We start from the raw sequence: 21,958 nt of genomic DNA on the forward strand, positions 1-21,958 counted from the left end.
TCTTGAGTAGAGAAATCCCACACGTGGTTTGAGTTTTGACTTGTTTAGAGAAGTTCTAATTAACATTTCTGTAAACAGTAAGAATAGTATCAAAGCATTTGCAATGTTGTATACCACTGTATGTTTCAAATACACATGTTGAAAACCGCCGTTTTCTACAAAAAAGTTATCCAACCTCGCAATTAAGACTTAACAAACCTGCCGGTTTTAATGAAATAAATGTTCTCAGACATAATTGCCCCAATTTTCTTTAGAATAATTAATAAATGAATGCCTTTGTAGGTAGCAGATAGTGAAGGGCTTATACTTATACATTTTAAAATATAATTAAAAAGCGACTTGTGGATTTTATACAGCCAAATAAACGGAAAATTAAAGGGTTAAAACTGAAAATAACGTCTGCCAATTAAGTGTATGGTTCATTGATGGTCACAGACGCTTTTGGCAAATTAAACCCCCCAAGAACCACCACTTATGGCCGTTTGCACCGAAATATTTAAGCGTAGCTTAAAATCCATAGCAAAGATTATTGCGACAATGGTTACCGTGGATTTTAAGCTACGCTTAAGCTAAGCTCGGCTTAACTTTTTCGAAGCAAATGGCCATTACAGAATTAAAAGGCGTTTACTGAATCTTGGAATTTGAAAGGTATTTGAAATGATAGGTAAGTACTTAATATGGTAGTACGCACATAGGAGCGGTCGATAGTCGTTCTATTTTAGGTATGTGTTTATAAAGGCTATATAATAATGGGGTATAAATTAAGTGGCGCGAGTATGTAAAAGTTTGGATGGATATCTAAATCCTACCAACACATTGCTTTTGAAAGTGGAAAAGTAATAAACACGTGCTAAAGTTTTAGTTGTGAATACCCCTATTCAATCTTTGTCAGTTTACACTACACAATCGTTTTGGTGGGTGTAATTTGTAAGCGGATCACTAAAATAGCGTTAAAATAAATAGAAAGGTCCGTTACTCTTTTATTTTCTTGAAAACGGATGGTTACCACCACAACATGCGGTACTGCAAAGGTAATTGGGAAAGGAAATTTAAATATTATCGCTCATGGGGTTACTATACAGATTTCCAAACTTTTTTGAAGCATCGCCCCCTTAAAGAGTAAAAAATAACTACCACCCCCTAGTGTTACTTTTGATTGACTTTTCGGTACCTATATTGCGCGCGGAAATTATATGAATTTCAGACTCGATAAACAGTGAAGTCCTGCGAATAAAGTGATTGTCCACCTGAGGGACTTCCCACTAACAAAATCGTTAATTATTTGGCGTTTTCAAAAGAAAATCGTTTAAGAAGGTGTTAAGGGTAAACAAGAAATTGCTAGAAGATCTAAAAATAGACTCGCTGTAAGTTTCGTATAAAGGGGCTCCGATAACTTCATTTCGCGATTGAAATTGGTTTCCCTGCGTCAGTCACATTAAACTTTTCTACGTAACCTTTATACGGCTCCGTTAACTTAGCACCACCATTTCAAATTTCTGACTAAAGACAGATTGCGCTAGAATCTCTATGGCTAGCGCCACTTTGAGTTCAGCTAGCGCCATTATAGATTTTGCAGAAAAGCCCTTGACTTTCGGGGGGTGCTATATTAACGCTAGCACCACCATTGCGTCCGATCACTTCCAAAAGCAAGCGCTGTGTTCGTCAGACCTAGCGCCAGCTAGCGCCACAAATTGTAGAGCTAGCGCCACCCCCCAATAGTGAGGGGAGCAATTTTTCCTAGCACCACCATTTTGTCTTTTTATGTAAAATTTTGACGTTTTGTGTTCTGCTGACCTAGCGCCACTTTGAGTTCAACTCGTGCCATTATAGGTTTTGCAAAAAAGCCTTTGATTTTCGGGGGGTGCTATATTAACGCTAGCACCACCATTTTGTCTTTTTATGTAAAATTTTGACGTTTTGTGTTCGTCAGACCTAGCGCCAGCTAGCGCCACAAATTTTAGAGCTAGCGCCACAAATTTTAGAGCTAGCGCCACCCCCCAATAGGGTGGGGGGCAATTTTTCCTAGCACCACCATTTTGTCTTTTCGGGTAAAATTTTTACGTTTGGTGCTCTGCTGACCTAGCGCCGGCTAGCGCCACTAATTTTAGAGCTAGTTTTATAATTTTGCGGTGTCTGTCCGTCTGTCCGCTAGCACGATATCTCGATAACGAATTAACCGATTACGATGAAATGGATGGATTCTTTATCAAATTTGTAGATCGGAGTTGGTGAATTGGCAATATAGCCCAAAAAATAAGGAAGGTCCTTTTGACGTCTCTGTGAGTTATGAACCGAATTGTATGAATTTCGATATGCGTATAGCTTTAGCCATATAAAACGCAATTCCAAAAGTTGAGCTTAATCGATCAACATTCACAGTGCCCTTTTCGCATCTCGGCCATTTACAAACCGGATTGAAAACTTTCTTATTTATGGAAGCATTTAAAAGAAATTTGATACATAGCAACTTGGAATAAAAGCAAATTTAACGACAGTTTCAAAATTTGGTTTTGTGCATGATGTGCGGTGCCAATTTTCTTATTTATGGAAGCAATTAAATGAAATTTCATACATATACACTTTAAATAAAAGCAAAACTACCACCAAGTTCAAAATTTGGTTTTGCACATGCTGTAGCCATATCCAGGAGCTCGTTTTCTATATTTATTTACACGACGATGCGAAAATGGCACTGTGACTGTTGATAGATTAGGCTCAACTTTTGGAATTGCGTGTTATATAGCTAAAGCTATACGCATATTGAATTTCATGCAATTCGGTTCAAAACTCACGCAGATGTCAAAAGGGCCTTCCTTATTTTTTGCGCTATATTTCCAATTCACGAACTTCGATCTACAAATTTGATAAAGAATCCAACTACAACATTTCATCGTAATCGATCCATTCGTTATCGGGATATTGTGGTAACGGACAGACGGACAGACACCGCATCTGGGATGGTCAAACTCTTTACCATTTTTAAACCCGAATGTGCAAATCTGTCCCTCTTAGGAACTGAAATAATAAACAAATTATTTTAATTTGAAATCCTTTACTTTTTGGATTGATCGTTCTGTTTAAAGTAAAAAGTTCCAATAAAAATACTAAAATTTGTATATAAAGTAGCAAGATTTTAACCCTTCATTTCGAAGTAAACTGACGGTGAGGTATGCAGGTACAAACTTACTTAAATCCTTTATGAATGCGCAAAAGTTGTAAATTATTTGTCACATCAAGGGTTTACAGGCGCGTCAATTGTGTAAAGTTTGGTATATCTGTATTGTTAAAAACAACACCTTTAGATAGTAGTCGACGCGACGTACATAGGTATATATAATTTATCGGGAGCAAATATACAAGAGCTTGAGTTTTAATCGGATAATTTTATTCTTACACGAAAGTTTTGTTGCCACCGAAAAAACTCGAGACCAAAAGTGTGATAAAATCGCGACAGTTTTAGCTGGAGCGATTTTATTAATATTATTCTTTTCGAGAGTTTTTTCCAGGAGGCAACAAAATTTGAGTGAATCAAAAATAAAATTATCCTGACTTGAAACCAAGATCGAGTGTATTTTAGGGAGATTAATAAAAGACAGTAAATTTTACAACCACTATATATTTTACGCATTCCTACACGCATTTTTATCGCTGTTAAAAAGCTACGTGGCGTTTAATCAGATAAAAAATCATCTGATTGGTTAGAATTTGAAACAATCACCAAGCTGATTGGTCGTATATTAATGGAGTGTATTAATCATATAAAATACATATGCCTTATGGTTATTATTTGCACATTACACATAAGTATATAAGAATCTGCTTCTTTGTTTTTCAGCAGAATTAACAAATAAATATGCTGATTGATGCGAATACTTTCAAAGGTATTCAAATACTTTCAAAAATATTCTAATACTACCAAAGATATTCGAATACTATAAAAAGTATTCGAATACTTGTCACTCAAATACATTAAAAATTTAAAATAGTACTAGATAAAAGTCTTGATAATACTTAAAAAATGTCAAGTTATACTTTGTATAGAGGCAACATGGAAGAACAGCGTTTTATGCACTGAATGTAGTCCCATTTCCTGAGCTGAGGTTAGCTTTTTTATATTTCTATTGTTATATACAAATTTAAGGGGAGTAAAAGCGTATTATTGTTATTATATTATTATATAGGAGGTACCAGAACCTGTCTTATATCAGTTATATCCTTAAGAATACGTGTACCAGTTTTCAAAGCGATCGTACGTGGTGCACATGACACGTACACCTTTCTGGAATTTTTTTTTTTTTTTGAAACCAGATCAGCATTTATTTGCTATACATGGTTGGGTTATAGTAATGTAATGGCAATAATCATCGCTATGCTTAAGAGATTTACAATAATCATCACTTCACTTCACAGTAGTAAGTCTTGTGGTAATCGCCGTTTTAGTCTAGTATGTATGTGTGTCTTACCTAGGTGATACGTTTCAGCACTTGGGCACAAATTGATGGAGGAATAAAACTTGTCACACAGTTTATTTATGTAGTCGCTAATGAGTGGTTGGTTGAGTTCATAGTGAATTTGAGTGTTCCTGATAAACCAGTTGGCTTTGACAGCTATACGCAGCACTTTATTTTGGAATACTTGTAATTTATTGAGTTGGGTTTTATTAGCAGCTGCGCTAACTGGACAAGCATAGGTTAGTATAGGGCGTAAAATGGATTTATATATAAGAAGGGCGCATTCGATTTGCAGTGACGATTTTTTGCTGATGATAGGGTATAATATTCCAAGTCTTGCATACGCTTCGTTCAATTTTTTGTTGATATGATAGCCCCACTTTAGCCTTTGATCTAGGTAAACTCCTAGGTATTTTATTGCGCTGTCGTGCGGGTTGTACTCTATGACCTGGTTATGTACGGTTAGATTTATTGGTTTTATGCACCGTCGTAGTGTAAATATTTTCGCCAATGAGTGGCATTTACATTAATGGACCACTTATCGAAATACTCCGTTATTTCATCAATTCCATGTTGTAGGATGGTTATGGCTCGTTTTAGATCTTCTTCCTGGGCTATCAGTGCTGTGTCGTCTGCAAACATTGCAAGTTTTGTTCCTATGGGTTGGTGAATGTCGTGCAGGAATATGTTAAATAGGACTGGGCCGAGAATTGATCCTTGTGGGACACCTGCATTAATATTTCTCCATGTTGAAAGTGTTGCGTTTATTCTGACGGAAAACTGGCGATTAGATAGGAATGATAATATGGATTTGAACAGATATGTTGGTAGTTTTATTGCGGACAGTTTAACAATAAGGCCATTTATCCAGACTCGGTCGAAAGCTTGTGCAATGTCGAAAAACGCTATTGGTGTGTATTTCTTAGTTTCAAAGCCCTCTTCAATTACTTGCGTGATGTGTAGTAGTTGGTGAGTTGTCGAGTAGTGTCTTCTAAATCCAAATTGGAACATAGGTATTGTACGAGTATGATTGGTTGTTATGTATTCCGTAATTCGTAAGTGAACGATTTTCTCGAGGAGTTTTGATAATGTTGGAAGCAGGCTAATAGGCCTATAATTAATTCTAGCGATTTTGAAACAGATCCTTTTTTGTCCGTCCGTCTGTCCGTGTGTATCGGGTCAAAAAGTTTCACTCCAGGCTCGTTCGGTATTCATGTTGTATCGGATTTTTATATTTGATTTTGTGATAACGAAACTTCCTCTAAAAATTTCTAAATAGTTGTCAAATATTTGAATTACTTAAAAGTACTTCAAAGTATTCAAATACTTTGCGAAGTATTCGAATACTAAAAATTTGCAAAAGTATTTGAGTTACAAATACAAACAAATACTGCTTCCATAAAAGTATTTAATTACAAAGTATTTGAATACTTACAAGTATTTACAAAATCGAATACTGCCCAGCTCTGGTTATGAGTAGGTACGTTCGTTGACATTTTCCCAGTAATATTGGTAATGCGTTTTCCCAGGTTCCAATGTCTCTACTGCGAAAGGTATAAAAATGTGGTTCTGTTCTATAATTGAACTGTATTTCCTTATTTTTATACTTGCCGCAGATTCAGCTACTGCACCACTCGTTTTACTCGAAAATGAATCCAAAATATTTCAGTGGCGCCAAGTCATAAAGCTAGGAAAAACTGTCCCAGACTACTTGGGTGTGGCGCCAACTCCTAAGATTTTGACTCTATCTGGGAGATATGTCAGCAAAACACAAAATAGCAAAAATGTTGGGGATTGGGCGCCAGCTCTGCAATTTGTGGCGCTAGCTGGCGCTACGTTTAAAGAACACAGCGCAGCGCTTGCTGTTGGTAGTCATCGAACACAATGGTGGTGTTAGCGTTAATATAGCACCCCCAAAAGTTAAAGGCTCTTTGCAAAATCTATAATTGCGCTAGGTTATCTTGAGCGCTAGGTCTACAAAACAGAATACATAAAATTTTTACCCGAAAAGACAAAATGGTGGTGCCCCCCACCCCCACACTATTGGAGGGTGATGGAAGCTCTAAAATTGTGGCGCTAGCTGGCGCTAGGTCAGCAGAACACAAAACGTCAAAATTTTACCCGAAAAAACAAAATGGTGGTGCTAGGAAAAAGTCTCCCCCGCACTATTGGGGGGTGGCGATAGCTATAAAATTTGTGGCGCTAGGTTCGTTGAACACAGCGCTTGCTTTTGGAAATGATCGGACGCAATGGTGGTGCTGTCGTTAACATAGCACCCCCCGAATGTCAAGGGCTTCTAGCGCAATCTGTCTTTAGTCAGAAATTTGAAATGGTGGTGCTAAGTTAACGGAGCCGTATAAAGGTTACGTAGAAAAGTTTAATGTGACTGACGCAGGGAAACCAATTTCAATCGCGAAATGAACGTCTCCGAAAAATTAATAAGTTTAGCACGACTATAGACTTTCCCTTTTGAAAGTACGTGCGCGGATCGATTAAAAAAACAGTCATCGGTATTTAATTTGGATTATGCTAGGAACAGATCTTGACAGTAGTAAAAAAACACACCAATTCCCTATCCGCCAAAATCGGAAATCCAGCCCCAGAACTTTGGAAGAATCAACTCCCACCCTCGTTTTCACTTTCCATGAACTAGGGCAATTTAGAAGATATCATCTCTAACCTAAGGGCCGTTCCGATTCTATATGAGACGGAAGTCAACAAGTCCAAGGAACGTTTATTTAAGAGGTAATGTGAATTTCCTTTTTGTGTTGTATAGGTAAACTAAATGATAGCATTATGAGTAATAAGTAAACTCTCATCCTAGTTAATAAGTAAATAAATAACCAAGTGCTCTGAACGGGCTAATTAATGTTAGTTGGTACAAATTCATTAGCGATTGAGTTTAATTTTGTTGGTCAATGAACATTTTCCTGTAAGTACATGGGTTTCAAATTTTATTAGTGAGTACCTACGGATCTTTATTTGTAAAATTGTAAACCTAGAAACTTTAGGCTAGGTTCTTGCGGAATACCCTTTTTGCGTTGAGTTCATTTTAATACGGCTAGTTTAGTTAGCTCACTAACTTTTTGGTATGACTTTCATCACATATATGGTCATTTTGCTCTTGCTAGTATATTAGTAGAAATATTTTAATGCGATGTGGTAAACGTTCTTTGCTTTGCTGTATTGTACATTCTCGTGACAAGGATTTCCGCGTTTAAAGTGAGATAAACGGTCTTCAATTTGTCATAAGTCGAATGGAGAAAGTCGCATGTTATGCAAATGCAAACCATATTTTGGAATGACAAACTTTGGGAAGATTTACAGTTAATGTAAGATAAATGGCGTCTCCGTCACCGACGCCTTTTAAAAATGTAAGTTCGCTGTTGTGTATTCGGTTCTGATTTTAACGGTAAGCCGCATTCACAGCATCGCTAATTTCTGTGTAAAAGTAAATTGAATGCCCTGTATAACCGATCTGGCGTTGTTTAAATATGAGGTGCGAGGTTTCAATTTATTACTTTATAGCTAGATTAAGGACTAGAAACGTCTTTCAAATACTGTACCCCCATCAATTTAGCCATTATTGATCATAAAATGTGAAAGCCCCAAATAGCTACCCCTTCTTCTCAAAATCGGAAACTGAATTTAACAAGTAATTGCTTTTCAACCGCTGGTTCACAACCAAATGTTGAACTGAAAACAATTAAACGTCAATCGGCAGCTGGACGAGTAAATTCTGCAAAAAGGCTTACAATAAAATATTGCATTCAATTTTTGCCATAACAAACAAGTTTTCACGTAGTTTCTGGAGTTAATAACATGTGTTATTAATGACAACCAATAAATAATTAGTTTTATTACTTCGCACTTCTTTTACCTTAGTCGAACTAGTTCACGGATAACTATTTCACCCCCAATGGAGTTCCTCAATAACAATCTCGGCCAATAAACGTTCAACTCTTGAATGCAATGTCTAGAAAATAAAAATAAATGAAATGAGATCGATAAAACGGCTTACATTGGAAATATGTAACGCGTAACGGTGGCATTTATTGGAAAACAGGATAAAATCAATTTTGAAGGAAAGGAATGTTCACGGCAAAATCGCCTCGGATCGAAGGAAACGAAATGCGTGAGTATTATGTACAATAATATTTTTGGCGAGTAAGAAACATCGCGCGGCTCACCGCGACGGAGGCGTCGCGTCGCTGTATAAAGCTTCTCTGCTCAGCGCGCCTTATTAAATTTCATTTTCGAAATTACCTATATATATGAGAAGCGAAAACTGTTTTTCGTTTTTATTAAATGCCCCAAAGTAAATTTTCCTTTTTGCGGGATCATATTTCTTAACTTTTAGATTAAATTCCTTCTACCATAGAGACCACCAACACATTAGCGCCGAATGATAAATAAACAATGCGCGCGCGTGGTGGTACGCATCATTTTTCTGTGACATTTTTATTTTTGTTAATAACGAGTCGTCAATTTGCTCGTGAAAGTAGGTTGGCCTTTCTATGCTTTACGTAATTTGTTTTATTGAATCTAGCGTCTCCTACGATAGTTGCTAGCAAGTGGCTATCATCGTAGCGTCCGATCACTAACTGTGAATGAAAGGTAAACAGTGGAAATATACCAAATAGAGTCTCACCTTACATTGGATTTTGGTATTTATGAAAGGAAGCCTTTTATTTGCTTCGGATTCTTATTTTGTGTCCAGATTTATGACGTATCCCCTTTTCCCCAGACCCGAATACGAGGTTTGTAATAATTGAATTAACTTCGTAAAACGTCTGCATTGTGTGGGAACTGCTCTTCTGCAGTCCATCCGTTCGTCAGAAAAGTTAGCTGTTTTTTCACTCGGAAATTAGCATATTGTGTATAGTTTTCGCGACGGCTCGGAGGTTACGATAAAATTGCACCGTGTATAGGAAATTCAATGAACTTTAAACTATTTCAACTGTTTTAATTAATTCGTCCAATAATTTCACAATAGCGATGTTAGGAAACATGTTGCCTGATGGAAATTTAAACTGGAATGTAGGGGAGCAATTAACGTTAGGTAATGAAAATTTAGCAGTGTATGTATATCAGTTTAGCCGCCGCTGTTAAATTATTGTCAACTTTTAATGGCGAAAGTAAGGAAAATGTTTACCTACTGGATAGAGTAGAATTGTGGTATATTCCTAATATCAGTTGGAAAGAGTGATTTTTATGCATGTAAGTAAGCATTCGAAAACTCTAGAGATAGTAAAATAGGAATTTACGAGCAACTACAAACACTTTTTGGCTAATACCCCTAGTCAATGCTACAACTATTTCAAAAAATGTAGATCGTAGGTCTTCAAATTGTTTTTATATAAATAGCAAAAGAAAATTTAATAATTCCCACTCACAAAGAGTAGAACGTGGAATATCGTCAAGTCAAAACCCTTGTGTTTTTATTATAAAGGGAAAATCACATTTCAGATTGCAGAAAAAGAATAGATACAGGGTGAGTTTTTTTTTTCATTTTAAGCATTAGGATCTCGGAAACCCTAAGACATACAGATTCAGTTAAATGAGGAAAAAGTTGTAGTTTTAAAAGATTATTCTAGATATGCTTTTGTTTTTTGAAAAAAATCCACAGTTTACTAGATATGAGCGAAAAACATATTTAGTGATTTTTCTTCTAAATGTTGTAGAATCGTTAGTATTAGCACAGACAACATAGTATATGTTGTCTGTGGTATTAGAAATACAGAAATATGCAAAGAACAAAATTGTAGATCTTTTCCGATTAATCAAATACATTTGTTAATTTCCATTTTTCTTGTATAATTTCCGAATTATAACGCATACTTACATTTTTTTTTAAATGGTAATCATACCTAGTTGGCTGTAACATTTTTAAAAAGTGTATTTTTTTTTGTTATCAGTGATATAAGGTTCGTTGTACTTACTTTGCCAAATAAACATGATACAGAACTGGTTGTATTATTGAGAGTATAGTAAACACAGAGTTTGCCATGGGAATCATTTTTGTCTTCTCAATTACCCATGCCCGGTTTCACAAACGATGATTAAGATTAATCACTGATTAAAAATATTAGAATGGGAAACAAATGAGCGTATAATCAAAGGTGGCTAACATTCTAATATTTTTAATCAGTGATTAATCTTAATCATCGTTTGTGAAACCTGGCATCAGTCTATTTAACTTAGAACTTTAGAGCCACAAATAGAAATAAGCAATTTTTCTTATAGAATGTGGCCTGTAGAATTCTTTCGAAATTGGTTTCTAGTCTATAACTTTTGATTGAGAAGTCTGATCGAAAAAGTACAAATTGTTTTGGATTCTACGCACCCAAATTAATAAGAAAAAGTGTTTTCCCGAGAAATTTTGGCGCAGTCGATTTTTGGTAAAAAAGGAAGGTTGTACACTGCCTTTTTTTTCGGGCCTCAAAATAAATTGTCGCAGATCGACCCGGAAAAAAAATTTCTTATAGAACGTGGCCTGTAGAATCCATAATTTCAAACAGTTCCAAGATTGGTCTACTAGTCCAAAAGTTACAGCCCTTTGAATTTTCTTTCGAAATTGGTTTCTGGTCTATAACTTTTGATTGAGAAGTCTGATCGAAAAAGTACGAATTGTTTTGGATTCTACGCACCAAAATTAATAAGAAAAAGTATTTTCCCGAGAAATTTTGGTGCAGTCGATTTTTGGAAAAAAGGAAGGTTATACATTGCCTTTTTTTGCCCCGAAAAAAAAATTGTCGCAGATCGTCCCGGAAAAAGATCTTTGTCTTATGGTTTCCGAGATCCCAATGCTTAAAAAAACTCACCCTGTTCAAGGGATTATTTTTTAGTTCATTGTGTGTCGCAGAATTTCGTCACAATGTGTACAATAAGAAATGCGTATAGACTGGATCGATGAGAGCGTTTACAAATTGATTTTGAATCTGACAGGTAAACTTGAAATGGTACGAGTGCAACTGAGTTGGGCAAAATCTAGCTTTTGCCTTCTAAATTTGAGTTTACTATTTTTCTTTCCGTACAATATCCGTGTGCCATTTCTTAAACAGAAACACAGCAAAGTGCTACTGCTAATCGCCGCAATGTTCTCTTGATTGTTGAGTAAAACGCGTTAAAAACTTCCTGTAATTAACCTGCCAGCCGTGAGATAAATGGTGAAACTTCGTCCTGTTACTCCTGTTCATTATTATCCTTTTTAAAAGGCGCGCGGAAAGTTGCGGAGCTAATACTAAATAATGGAGTGCCTCGAAGGCGTTAATGTATTCTCGATATAACCTGATTTATTTGCGCCGTTAAATCATAATATTTCGCCCTATTTATGACGAGTCAAAAACCGGATATAAATTACGTCGAGATGCTTTCGACGCGGTTAAATGCGATGGGCGAATGCGATTTGCGTAATCAGGTAAATGGAAAATCGTTGGACGAAATTTAATTATAAGGGTAACGGCGAGTTACGCTTTTATACAGTATGCTATGGGGATGTAATCAGCTCTTTACATTTTCCGACGAGTTTCCACTAGCGGAAAGTTTACGAGTTGGGACAGAGAATTATCCTTTTGTACGGACTGAAGTTTATGAAGTGCTTTCGAAATCTTCAATTTCTATCAGAAACGATTTTTCGTGAGGGTTGTACTTTTCATTCAAATAATTCGTGAGGTTCCCAAACTTTGCACGCCTCTCAGTCACCATCAATATCCTTTAGTGATAGTATCAACACTAAAAGGAAATTTAATTTATAGGCCGTCCGACGTTTATACCTCCCGAAGAACCATTTATTTCATTTTTCGCATAAAAAATAGTAGGTAAGTGATCTATACTAGCTAAGTCTACACCGAATTGATTTATAAAAATATTTTGAGCTTTATGGAACTTCCGGATGTATACGAATCGAATGAAAACGTCGTTTGTCTTTTAAAACGGGACGCGCTAGTTTTTTGTGATTTATTTAATAACACTAAATTTTTCCGCTCGTTTTTTTATCAACCAATAGCTTACCAATTATGTGCAAAAGTTTATGTGTTTTCAGAAGTTGGCGCCGAATATTCTGAAAACTTAGTTTTGAAATAGAGGATTTCCTTTTTCTATACGCGTGACATTGCAGTATAACTACAGAAATTATGTAACTAGAGGTAGCAGTAGGTATCTATAGGTCCGTGAATCTTTGATTTGATGTTTGATTGTTTTGATCAGGTTTCCAGGTTTTGAAAGATTGTTCACTCTGGATATAGGGATCTAATTACAAACTGGCATTGTATCAGTGTAAAATCCAGTGTAAAAGAGAAACAGTGGATTTCTGTTTTCACGTTTTCAAAGGTAGGAAATTTCAGATGAGTTCATTTTTGAATAGTAGTTAGGTACATATTACGAAAGGCCTAGGCATTACCATACTTAACCAAATTCTGAAAATAATGAACCTGTCTTGTTTGCTTTATAAAAGTCAATTTATTTAACGGAGTCAATTTCCAAAAGCGTCTAAAAAACTCAATTCAAAAACGACTTTCAATAGATTTAAAAAACTGCTTAAATGAAAATTATAGTGGGCTATTGTTTTAAAAGAATCATAGTCGTCTATGAAAAATACTTGACAGTTGTAGTTTGTTTTTTTGGAAAAATTGTTTGTCAAAATAGATTTGCATGCATTCTTCATGTTAATGACATTTTAAAATTGTTGAAAATAAATTTCAAAACGACTAACTACACTAACTATGAAAAATATGACATGCTAATTGTTAATTGTTAATTCAATGCAAGTTTTCAACATCATTACAATTTTCCGAAAGGATACAAGCAAATGTAAAGATTTTTAGCCGGTAAATTCTTGTTATTTATTATTGTTATGAACTTATATCATGTATTGCATATACAGAGTGCCCATTATGTATGGAATATAGGTAATATATATCTCGGTAAATATCGAATACAAAATTTGTATATATGAAAGTTGTTTAACATTTTTTTCCCATAACAAGGCAGCATTCAGTTGATTTATTTCAGAAAACAAATGGGTAACGAAAAACAACTGATTTTTTTTAATGGCAGTGCCACTTTTCATTATGCTAATTTGATAGAGATTTTTTTCTCTTTTCGATGATGTAACATGTTAGTATACAAGAAAATTTTTCAAAAAAACTTATAATCACATCAATAACATTAATCTAGATATCCTACATCAAAATAAAACAAATGAATGTGTACGTTTGTTACCATTTTGTTGCAAATTTCATTTTGTCTTCAAGGTTTAATAATTAAGAAACGTATACACGTTCATTTGTTTTATTTTGATGTAACATATCTTGATTAATATGATTGCTGTGATTATAAGTTTTTTTGAAAAATTTTCTTGTATTAGAGTAATAACATGTTACATCATCGAAAAGAGAAAAAAAGTCTCTAGCAAATTAGCCTAATGAAAAGTTGCACCGCCATTTAAAAAAAATCAATGGTTTTTCGTTGCTCATTTGTTTTCTGAATTAAAAACAACTGAATGCTGCTTTATTATGGGAAAAAAATGTTAAACAACATGTGCATTTCCCACAACAATTTACCACTTTAAATGTTGATCAAGCTTATCTTTCAAGTGTTTCATAGGCGACTATCATTTTTGTTATTTATTTTCAGACAAGATGTATTATTAATAAACAAAACTTATTGTTATTATTGAAAATAAGTATGACAATTATACATTTTGAGAAAGCTAGTAAAACAATCATAGGCAACTATAATTTCGCTTTAAAAAATTAACTTCGAGTTACAGCGCAGTTACTAAAAGAACTACTAGAAACAAACGACTAACGGCATGGATGTCTACGTTAAAAAGTGCCTGAATAATGCTAAAGCGATTATGTTCTAGCTTCATTGAAAAATAAAACATGGAAGAACATGGAAAAAAGAGGGCACCTAAGCCGTTTTGGTTTATCTGCGCTAATAAGAAAGTTACCCATTTAATCCCATCGAAATTGGACCGCACTCTACAGGTAAATTTTAAACAAGTAAATCAAAGTTCTGGACGAAGAAGACCGACGCCGTTATTGTGCGCAAATAACTTAAACCGCAATCCTTTGCGAGGTCCAGGAGGAGGATCAATTAGCAATATTGGGCGATTTTTCACATACAACGATAAGCCCGTAAAATATGTAGATTTTCCTTTGGATATTATCTATTTAATAAGAACCATAATTTAAATGAACAAGATGCCTAAAAGATTACGAAGATACCTACCTTCAGTAAGGTTCTAAGAAGGAACAGGAATAGTTCAAAAATGATTTATCTGTATAAAAAATTTTAAATCTCGGAAAACCTTTAAAAAGGGCTTTTACAAAGATTCTCCAGAACTTTTGCGAAGTTGCTAATAAAATTGTTGACGATTATTTACAAGATATTAAAAAAAAACTTTAATGAAAATTTCCAAGATTTCCAAAAGAAATTTAAAATGTTACCTAGTAAGACTTCGAAGAAGGATTCGGAGGAGGTTTCTAGCACTTCGTTAGGAGACGGTTTCGAAAAATATCAAGTTTTTCTATGATAGTTTTGAAATTGATTTCTAGTAATGTTTTGAAAAAAATGTCCAAAGAGTATTTATAATTAATTACGATGCTTCTAAGGAAATTCAGTGCACGCGTTTTTGTAAGAATTGCAGCGGGTTGCTGGCATTTGGTTTTTCACCCATCTCGCGTTAAAACAGAAGACATCTAGATAGTCCTTCAGGTTTACCCTTTTTGATACGGTTCGGTAGCTCGTAAACGTGAAGTAGTCGTAAGGACGAGAATCAAATGTCAAATCCCTAATTGAACGGCACGTGATCGAGATCATCAAAGCTTGATTATTCGTAAAGTTTGTCGCCAATCCAGCGCTTCGCAACATTAACGTTTGCGTAAGAGTTTTCGTTTTGTAGTATTTCTTAGTTTAAAACGACATTTTCTACTGATTATTCCCCATATTCGTAAAAAGTTAGCGCCACTGTGTATAAAACTAGAACTTTATAATGAAACAAAGAAAAAGCATAAAAACAAATTGGGGCTTTATTTTCCAAAAAAGCGAGAGAAGCTCGAATTCAAATTTTGTGGTAAATAAGTTTACGTCCAAAGTCAAGATGAATTAATTTGTTTCCTTTGTTTCTCAGAGCTTTATCGATATCTACATTTTTATTTTAAGTTGTTGCCGGAAACATCTAAATTAAATGTTTGTAGCACTTCTGATTGCAATTAGTTTCGCTTTGGAATTACTGTCGCATATGCAATACAATTCAATTATCTACAGTATTTACCTGGAATGAAAACAGTACACACATAGTTTTCACATTGTTCAGCAGTAGCCCTTCCAAATACTAGATGCTTTGTAACTTCGAATAAACCCTTGATATTGTATCTTTACTCCATTGTTCGTTAGCTGTGTCCCGATCAAAATCAGCCGTGTTTTCAAAGTCCACGAAATTAGAAAAGATTAAATCAGCAGGGCATCTTCTCTGGATCTACTCAAGTTTCCAATTTATTTTTGTTGGTGTAGCCTTATTCTCCAAAAGATGCAGGCGGATTGTAAACTGAAAGGTCGAACTCGTATTACAAATGTCGGCCGTTGAAGTTTATCTAATGCCGAGCATCTCAAAGGGTTTAAAGGAAGACGTGAGTAGGGCTTTGCGGGTTTGCAAATGTAATAACGCCGGCAGACTATGCAAAGAGATGGGAGTAACGATTCTACTTACGTTGTGATTAATGAAGCGTCGCTCTTTGTTTCCGAAACGAACATGATCATCATTCGAACACCTGTTGCTCTTAACAAATCGATACAACTTCACGATTTCGTCGAGACGCTTCAGCTGGAAAAAGGTCGAGCTTTTTAAACAGTTTCGGCAAGGAATCGGAGAAATGCAACTTTTAATTGGTAAGCACGAAAAGCAAACAACGAAATTAAAAAAAATAAATTTTCACTTGGAATTAAATCCCAAAATATAATACGTTAATTGCCAGTGGGTACCTATATTGGAGAGGCTCGACTAATCCATTAATTGGTGGAGTTGAAAATTATATTTGAACTAAAAAAGGGTGTTTCCAATTTTAAAAGGGGGTATTAAATTAATATATAGGTAGCCTAATTAAACTCTTGGTACATTTACGATGCTATGCATATAAATTGACAAGTGAGACCATACACGCATCGTTTCCAATACAAATCACTAATGGCTCATTTATAGGTTCGGGTGTTTGATGCTTGGGAATACTAGCTTACTTTGTCACAAAGTAATTTATATGGTAAAAAGGTTCAAAAACATTTTTGATTACTTAACATGTATCAATTGATATACTCTGTAACAATCCCAGCAGGCAGCATTCAATGAGTGCTTAATGCAATTTAGGATACCACAGACAAAACAATTTACTTCTAAAACATATAATGCAATTGCTTAGTTTGCATAGAGCATGCAGCAGGGAATAATATATGTTTTCGAACAATTTAAATTAATGACATTTGCAATAACTAGTTAGTACCTCAATATTCACAAACTTTCATGAAAACAATATTAATTCTTTACGGTCGATGAATTCTCATACATACATAAGAAAAGCGTAACAAAACCGCAGATGCAAAATATATGTACGTTTTAACTATTTAGACTACGTATAACTTGTTTGCACAATACAGGATGTTTTTTTGAGAGCTTTAGTTAAACGTTTCTGGGAAAGTAAAATAGGTAGGTTTTTGAAATTTTACACTTAGGAGTTACTCTGAAGGCCGAATCGATGTAAACTATTTTTAAAATGGCCGCACTTCCGGAAACACCGGAAGTAGATAGTAACTTTGTTATTTTAAATGACAACCCCTATTTTTTATTGCATTTTTGGATTCTACGTGAAATTTCAATTCTCTTGATACCCATATATGTCGATATCTGCCATTTATGGTTTTTAAGTTATTTTGACTTTAAGAAAAAAAATGGCGGATGCAGATGGTACCTTGATAATTGATTACTTGAAAACGGTTGTAGTCATGGCAACCCATTTTTATCAGTGCATAGAGAATGAATAGGGATTTCTTTTAGTGTACTTAAAAAAAAGTTAGGTTGCGTACAACCGCACCTATGGAGATCCAAATTTAAGAAACTTCAAAGTCTACTAGCTCAGTTTTTTTAAATGGAATGACCATGTTCTTACTATTGCATGAGATAGAGAATCGAAATTGGCATATTTTGATATTACATGTTCCTATAGCTATCTTTAACAGTTTCTGATTTATTCCTATTTCATTGAATTGATCTCGGAATTGATGCCATTTTTTCTTTTTAGTAGTTGGCCATGATTTTATAACAATCGAATTTTAAACAAATCAAGGAATGGATTCGTTAATATCATTGATTCTAGTCTAAATAATTCAGTAATAAATAAGATTTTTGTTAAGGATATAGGACGGAAAATTTGTGAAAAATCTAGACAGAGTCGTTCAACTGAATTTCTTAAACAACGTACAAGTCTGGAAATTAAGAGAGGTAATGCGATATCTGTTCTACCAACAATTCCATACCATAAATGTTTCAACGAAGTTTTTTATATTTTGCATTGAATTTATTTTGTTAATCTTGCATTTGCAATTCAATTCATTTTCTTAAATTAATATTCTCTTGTAGAGCTTTGTATCACTTATGCTTGACAGTTTGTAGTGCATTTGGGCTACAACATTTCCAAAATTCATACAATTTTGTTCCAGTGTTCGAATGAATGTACGGCAAGCACGTGCCGCGATTCTGTCCATTTCACCATCAATAACAATTAATTTCCAAAATAAGTGAAACCACTGCGAATCATTTTTCGATTTTTGCAAAAATTTTTTTAACCTATAACACTAGGTGATGGATTAGTGTCACTAGATTTGTTTAAAATTCGATTGTTATAAAATCATGGCCGACTACGAAAAAGAAAATCCGAAAAAATAGTGTCAATTCAATAAAATGGGAATAAGTCAGAAACTGTTAAAGATAGCTATAGGAACATGTATTGTCAAAATATGCTCATTTCGATTCTTTATCACATGCAATAGTAAGAACATGGTTATTCCATTAAAAAAACCTGAGTTTTTAGTCTTTGAAGTTTCATAAATTTGGATCTCCATAGGAGAGGTCGTACGCAACTTAACTTTTTTTTAAGTGCACTAAAAGAAAATTCATTCTCTATACACTGATAAAAATAGATTGCCATGACTACAACCGTTTTCAAGTAATCAATTATCAAGGGTATCAAAATATGCAATAATATCAAAAGAATTAAAATTTCACGTAGAATCCAAAAATCTAATAAAATATGGGTTGCCATTTAAAATAACGACGTTATTATCTACTTCCGGTGTTCCCGGAAGTGCGGCCATTTTAAAAATATTTTACATCGATTCGGCCTTCAGAGTAACTCCTAAGTACAAATTTTCAAAAACCTACCTATTTTACTTTCCCAGAAATGTTTAACTAAAGCTCCCAAAAAAACACCTTGTATATTAGCTTTTATAAAGCATCCCATATGTACAAAAAATCAAAAATGCATAGTGAGCTGTTGCTACAATGCACAGGGTGCGTTTTTTTTCATTTTAAGCATTAAGATCTCGGAAACTGTACGACAGAGATTCGGAGCTGTCGTTTTAAGAGCTTATTCAAGATGCTTTTGTTTTATGAAAAAATCCACAGTTTGCTAGATATGAGCGAAAAACAGATTTAGTGATTTTTCTTTTAAATATTGTATTGTAGAATCGTTAGAAATACAGAAATATGGAAAGAACAAAAATTGTAACTTTTTTCCGCTTAATAAGGTACATTTATTAATTTTCATTCTTCTTTTATAATTTCCGAGTTATAACGCAAACTTACATTTTTTGAATGACAACCATAGTTGGCTGTGACATTTTTAAAAAGTGCATTTTTTTCTGTTTACGATGATATAAGATTCATTGTACGTACTTACTTTGACAAATAAACATGATACAAAACTTCTTGTATTATTGAGAGTAGTAAAAACAGAGTTTGCCATGGGAAACATTTTTGTTCTCTTAATTTAGTCTATTATATATATTTAACCATTGAATAAAATGGTTTAACTTAAAACTTTAGGACCACAAATAGAACAACGAAAAAAAATTACGAAATATTACATTTAAACTTCTACTTTGAGGTAATTACATGTAAAGCATTAATCTATCTCGGAAAATGTTCAAAGTGTCCCTCATTCATATTTACACACAAGCGGCATCTTTTCGCGATAAAATTCACACCTTTCCGTATTATCCTACCATCTGAATTACCAAAGAAATTTACCACAGCATCTGCACGTAGTCGTTTGTCGCATAAGTTCGCTGATAAATTAAACCCTATTAGAACACCGAAAATCTTGAAATTCATTTGGTAGAAAATGAAGATAAAGTCGGCGTGATGTCCAATTTCCATCGTAAATTAAAGGTCCAAGAATTCGCGATCCAACAATTCCGCACCAAACATTAAATCCAAGTTTTCTTTGAGGCCTTCTACAATAAACAGCAGTATTTTGTTTATTTATTATTTTTCATGGCATGATACGATCTACTTTTAATAGTGCATATGCATAGTGAATATAATTATTACCTAGGTAATTTAACTTTCATAGTAAATTTTCTAAGATGGCCTTTAAATAATATGTTAAATGTGCAACAGTTACGTATTGTTTTCCATGGCATACTCTGTTTATTTAGGTACCTAAATTCCTGTAGCGCGTTTATTTATTAAAGTAGGTACGTTTAGCAAGCCTTATATCGTTATAAAGAGAAAAATTTGTCCTTTTTAAAAAAATTTAAAAAATTAAAGTTTGTATTATAACACAAAAATTGTAAAATATAGAAGGAAATAGAAGGAAATCAGTATGTTCATATCATGTTGAGCATTAAAATGTCTAATGCCCGGTTTCACAAACTATATGATTAAGGATAATCAGTGATTAAAAATAGTTGAATCTGAGCGTATAATCAAAGGTGGCTAACATTCTAATGTTTTTAATCATTGATTAACCTTAAATCATCGTTTGTAATAGTGTATTGAATATAATTATTAATGTAACTTTCATAGTGAATTCTCGAAGATGGCCATTAAACCTTCTGCAGAGGCACCTCTAAAAAGCTTTATGCGGGTCACTCTGTAATTGGGCGCAAGCCTGTTGAGGGCCCAGAGCAAGAGAGGGATAACAAATAAATAAATAAATATGTTTAATGCCACAGTTACACTACTACATCTATCTCACTAGATATTGTTTTCCATGGCAAACTCTGTTTATTTATCTCTCAATAATACGAAACTTCCCGCAGCACGTTTATTTATTAAAGTACGTTTAGCAAGCCTTATATCGCTATACAGAGAAAAATGTGTCCTTTTTAAGAATGTCAAAGCCAACTATGACAGTCATTAAAAAAATTAAAGTTTGTATTACAACTTAAAAATTGTAAAATATAGAAGGAAATCAGTATGTTCATATCATGTTAAGCATTAAAATGTCTAAAACTTTTATTCGTTTCATTTTGTTGTATTTCTAATAATAACGATTCTACAACAGTTAAATGAAAAATCACTAAATCTGTTTTTCGCTCATATACAGTGTGTCCCAAATTGGGTGGGATTGCATGGGTAACTTTGTTATTATTAAAGATAGAGAATTGGTTAAATGGGCAATGTTTTGCTGTTCTGGATGCTTATTTAAAATTTCCTTATGGAAATTCAAAATGTCGCATAGGTTCGACGTAAATTCAAAAAAACTAAATTTGGTCATTTCCTTGAATGTCTTATATCATCGAAAGTATAAGAGATATAAAAAAAAGTTTTATATAAAAGTGACTGTCTTTGATACGCTTAATTTAGAACTGATGTCAAAAAAAAATTCATGATGGCCACTTTTGAGGAACATTTACCAAATTCCTAAAGTTAAATGGGCGCCATATTGGATTTTTAGATTACTTGATAGATTTTTAAATTCTCTTTTCAACGAGCTATTATAACATAAGATTGAAAATAAGATACCAGTTATATTAACGGTTTTTGTATTTTAATCAAGTAGTCTGTGACGAATAAAAAAAAACAAAACAAAATCTATTCGAGGCAACAAAACAATGAAAATAATTACACCAGATGTTTAAAATACTGGCCATTATTTGTGACACACTTCAAGACAGTTTAGTTTAGGCAACGTGTTGCCATTGATGATTATTATTATTATTGAAGTGGTAGCTACTTCCACTTTACTTTTATTTTTTAATTAAGTACTTACTTTTATAATTTAATGTACTGTACATAATTCGTGAATTGTGACCTGAGCAGCTAGTTTGTTGGTAGGTAGCATAAACTAACCCTTCCTTCGAAACATACGTTGTCGAGAAAAATCCTTTAAGGAAGTTTATTGGAGAATTTGTAAATAGGTAATGGTGAGCAGTTAAAGGTCCATCGAAGATTACCGGTCCAATTACATGACTTCCCATTATGCCATAAAATACATTAATTAAAAAAA

At 34.0% G+C, this 21,958-nt stretch overlaps 2 protein-coding genes across 5 annotated transcripts in view; one reads left to right on the forward strand and one right to left on the reverse strand.

Moving 5' to 3' along the window:
* LOC116168467 (relaxin receptor 2-like) overlaps positions 1-21,958 on the forward strand; it is a 61,734-nt gene that overhangs the window by 21,022 nt on the left and 18,754 nt on the right. The gene's annotated exons all lie outside the window — the stretch shown is intronic.
* LOC116168466 (toll-like receptor 6) overlaps positions 1-21,958 on the reverse strand; it is a 52,867-nt gene that overhangs the window by 13,578 nt on the left and 17,331 nt on the right. The window contains exons 3-4 of one of the 2 annotated variants that reach the window (XM_031484318.1): positions 16,168-16,281; positions 15,733-16,005 (exon numbers count right to left, since the gene is read on the reverse strand). The exons of the other annotated variant lie outside the window; for it this stretch is intronic. The gene's annotated coding sequence lies outside the window, so the exon portion shown is untranslated. The remainder of the gene's footprint in view (positions 1-15,732; positions 16,006-16,167; positions 16,282-21,958) is intronic. 2 annotated transcript variants of the gene reach the window in all.

The sequence above is a fragment of the Photinus pyralis genome, unplaced genomic scaffold (assembly GCF_008802855.1).
Source record: "Photinus pyralis isolate 1611_PpyrPB1 unplaced genomic scaffold, Ppyr1.3 Ppyr1.4_LG4, whole genome shotgun sequence".
In the NCBI taxonomy this organism is placed as follows: Eukaryota; Metazoa; Arthropoda; class Insecta; order Coleoptera; family Lampyridae; genus Photinus; species Photinus pyralis.